The 4,422-nt window shown below is 46.8% G+C and overlaps 1 protein-coding gene across 1 annotated transcript in view; it reads right to left on the reverse strand.

Moving 5' to 3' along the window:
- Positions 1 to 3,486: 3,486 nt before the first annotated feature.
- Positions 3,487 to 4,422, reverse strand: part of TULP3 (tubby like protein 3) — a 43,928-nt gene continuing 42,992 nt past the window's right edge. The window contains exon 13 of the mRNA XM_008573050.1: positions 3,487 to 4,157. The gene's annotated coding sequence lies outside the window, so the exon portion shown is untranslated. The remainder of the gene's footprint in view (positions 4,158 to 4,422) is intronic.

The raw sequence follows: 4,422 nt of genomic DNA on the forward strand, positions 1-4,422 counted from the left end.
GGGGAAGGTTCTGGACCTGAGGTTGTATACCCAGTAAAACTGTCACTCAAGTATGTGGTGAAAAAGAGCCATTTTGGACATCATGAGTTTAGAGGGTTTACCATCCACTGGCTCCCACTAAGAAAAATACTAGAGTTCGTAAAAAAGCAAAATAAGACAAAAGAAGTAGGAGTCAAGGGCCTACTTTGCTAACTGTGTGCATTAAAAGAGAGCAAGGAGTCGTCTCCCTGAGACGGATGGCAAGTGGCCATACAGAAGGTCTCCTAAACTTGAGCTGCCCGTGTGGTTTCATGGTATAACGCATAGAATGAGCATGGTACGCTGGCATGGAGCCCTGGTTCTTCTCTCTGATGCCTAAAGCAGCATGGCTACCCGGCTGGGGCTGCCACCATTCCATCAAATGTTTGCTGTCCCTTAAATTCACCCCATGAGTGTTCAGAGGAGATGAGGCTAGGGCAATTATCCCTCTCCCCAGGCTGATGCTCTTGATTGCAGTACATATGTCTGTGACTTTTTCTAATTGGAAGTGGTAAAATGGCAGACCTAGATTGCTCAGAACAGCAGGCGGATGCCCAGCTGAGCAGAGGGAAGCATGGCCCACACCGCTGGGAACTCTGCCCAGTGGCCTGGCATCCTGGGACACTGCCAGCCTCACTGGATGGAAGGGAAGACCAGTCAGGACGACAGCCTGACAGCTGTGGGAAGGAAGGAGATAAAAATTGGCTGTAGCTACTGGAAGTCTGGAGGCAAATGCACAAACTGCTTCTTCAGCAAACCTGGGCAGGTGGAAGAGGAGGCTGTGGGGCAGCCTCCTAGGTAACCAGCATCCAAGCCAAGGTACAACAGGTTCTGCCTGGGAAGTAGCCTGGATCTCCAGGCAGTCTTCTCCACAGGAGGGTTTGGATGCTCTTTAAAAATTCATATGCTGTTAAAGAAATTCTTCCCCTCAAATTTCTATCCTCTGCCTAATCGTGTCTGGACAATCCAAGTGGGGCTAATGTTCTTGACACGAGTTTGTGCTTCCCTGGCGGCTTCTCCAGTTCTTCACTGGCCTGGTCCTCTGCAGAACAGAGCCCCTCTAGATCCCCCTTCACCAAGATGGGCATCTGTCCCTTGGCTCTTTCTTGCCTCCCCACATTGGAAGGAAACTGGACACTGTGCTTAATCAAATGTGTTCTAAAGAGCCCCATGGATGTGGTTAATATTTTTTTAGTCCATTTATTATAGTCATAGACTGTGCCATGTAGGAGGCCCTTGAAGCCATTATGCCCTGTCCCTTGGCTCTAGGCAGGACTGAATTTGAACTGCTTTCCTCAGATAACCATCCTCTCAGCTACTGGAGCATCTCTTGGGGAGGCTTTCCTGCATTTCTTGCTGCTGGTCAAGAAAGGCTGTCATTTCCCCGAAGACTCACTACAACTTAGGGAAAGGCCCCGCCTGAGGATTCAGAGCACTGGGTTCACATGGCCCCATGTCATCTTTGTCCAGGAAGAGAAGGCCTCTTTGTTCTTGAACCTGATGTAGAGAGTTTTTACATGTTAGTGTCCTAGCCTCAGATTTTTTATTCCTGCTTTGGGAGCTATACACCCATTTATAATCATCTGAGCAGAACTAGAGGAAACTATGGTAGAGGGGGTGAAGGGGAGAATGGGAGAGGAACAGGCCATTGCTTAAGGCTTCCTTGTGAAAAGACAGCCAGAGGTACCAGTCCACAGATGCAGTTCACCAGCACGCCCCTTCCACGTGCATGGATAATGGATGAATCCTAGTGGGCATATTTCTCCATAAATTCCCAGTTAGACGGACCGTCTCTGCAAGCCTGAGTTGAATGCAATATTTTAAAACATATGATTTCTACCGGAAGACCATGAATATTTGAGCTCCTTAAGGGGAATAGGCAGTATTAGAGCTTGTCTTGTTTTGTTTTGAAAGAAAACAACTTTGAACCATAGGTAGGGTTGGCTGAGGCCCACATGGGGAAGAGGACTACGGACTGGAGAGAAGCAGATATTAGACACAGGGTGAGCAATGGTCGGAAGCCATCCTATCTACAGGAGCAGGAGGCTGAGGAAAAGGGCAGCCTGCAACATGCCAAGGTTTTCTGTGGAGCGAGACGTCTATGTGTCTTAAGGGAATTATGGTTACTATAACTGAACTGACAGATGTCAACTTAACTGATAAGTTATAATTGGTAAAAGAAGAGGACATTTAAAAAGAAAAAAGTCTCCACACAGTGGTTGAGGAAAAGCAGCTTTGAGGTCCTCCACTTCCTTGGCACAAGATCCTATGTGGGAGCTTCAAAAAACTTGTGAAAAAATGGAGTTAAAAGATGAATCTTTCCATGAACTTTTTGAAGACCCCTCGTCTTTCCTCAACAATGTGCACCCCACCATTCCAGAATCTCCCCTCTGTAGCTCCTTCCCTTCAGCAATCTGTGGTCTTCCGTGTCTTCAGCCACCAGCAGCAGGAAGCTGTCCAGGAGGGAACCAGAGAGCTCAATTTGAAACACATTTAGGGAAGTTCCAGATCGTTGCCAGCATGAGGGGGGAGAATTATATAATTCAAAACCTGGAAAAGAGCACGTAGCTCAAGACCTCTCAATCTACAGATCAGAGAGGGACATGGCGAATCACTGGCAGAACAGGGTCAGAACCCAGGGATTTGCCTCAGGTGAACCATCGCTTTATTTCTGCACCCATAATGCTGTCTAGAGGAAGTGAACAGATGCTCATTAGTTCCTTTTATGATCTACTAAACTTCTTATCAAAAAAAGCCTTTTTTGGAGGCCTGTTAAACTTGCTGAAATCTTTGATGTCAGTGGCCACCGATATATCCCTGACCACTAAGGAGTGTATAAAACTGTCACAAAGAATCCATTTGGCCAGCCATGCACCTTAGCCAAAAAGAATCGTGAAAAAATCAAGCTGTAAGAATTAAACTCTGACTCCATCTCTCGTCCTGTCTTTAGGCTCTTCCTGCTTCTTTCCACATATTTCATTATAACTATGATGCTGATAAGAGCAGGAAAGCCTACCAAAGATTTGTGAACACACACAGTTTTCAACTTGTCAATATAAGGTAGTTTAGAATGTGAACACTCAGAGGCAAGAGATGGGGTCTACTTCACTGTTAGATATTCATGTGTTTTGCTGCTGACTCAGTAAACAAATGACCCAGGAGGCTGATCAGCACAGATGTCCAGAACAGTATAAATCCTACCCTTCTGTGCCCCCTCTATGCTCAGCTCAATTCTACCATCCCTCCAGAAACCTTGTTATAGATGTATATTATGTGTCTAGATCATCTCCAGAATACAGACCTCTCAGCCTGCAGACTGCTTGCTGCTGGACCCCAGGATGAAAGCGTACGTCAATACTTTCTGGGCTTCAAATAACCGATTAGTTTAGTTCACTGTTGCCACGATGAACACTATTATTACAGAATGAGACAGTAGGAACTCTCTGAGGGATGAGACTGACACTCACATTTTTATATAAATCATCTTTTATTTCTGTGGCATACAAAAGGTATAAATGACTTACGTAAAACCGGTCACCTGCACACTGAAGCAGAAAGTACATGAAACTAGGGTTGTAGCTCTCCAAGCCAGAGAGAGAAGGCAGCAGGATCAGATTCACTTGCCCGATGGCAGGCGTCCCTTCCTCAGCCACTGTCATATACTGTAACTGGAGATGAGTGAACAGCGTTCTCTTCTCACGACGGTGGGTGATGGAAGAGTGCGGGGCTGTAGAGCACTTCTATAAACGAGGCACTTGAGGGGCAGGCAGCATGCCTGACATGGAAACCAGTCACACCAACACAAGGTGGGCAGGACTTGCCGGTGGGGGGTGAGCAAGGGGTCGTTCCATCTCCCAGATCTCTTTCCTTCATATGGCTACTTGACGTGGAGCAAAGAGCAACAGGAAGTAGGGATGGAGAGACAGTCCACAGAAGGGAAATGTCATGGATTCCTTGCCCATGCTGGCAGCAGCTCAGCGCACAAAGGCTTGGGAGCTGAACAGTGGTGAATATGGGACTCACCAGGTTCTTGGGTTCTCAAAATTCAGACACACCTTGGGACCGGTGAACTGGTGTAAGAGTCATGATTTTGCTGGGAGGTGCTAATAACCTGCAACACTTGGCAGAAATCTTATAATCTGTGAGGAAAAGTGACAAGGGCACAATCTATACCGATAACACAAGCTCTGGGGAGCTGGTAATATTTATGTCAGGAAGAAAGGCCAACGCTCTGCCCAACGAGGCTGCACAGCTCAAGAGTCAGCCAGCTGGTCCTCACCAAAGCCTCTCATGCCACTTCCCTTGATAATGACAATGACAACGTTCCTATATATAATATTCTCTTGCCTCTCACACTGTCTACAGCTGTGTGTGTCCCTCCACCCAAATGCACCCGTGGTGATA

Source organism: Galeopterus variegatus, unplaced genomic scaffold (genome assembly GCF_000696425.1).
Source record: "Galeopterus variegatus unplaced genomic scaffold, G_variegatus-3.0.2 Scaffold869, whole genome shotgun sequence".
Taxonomy (NCBI): Eukaryota; Metazoa; Chordata; class Mammalia; order Dermoptera; family Cynocephalidae; genus Galeopterus; species Galeopterus variegatus.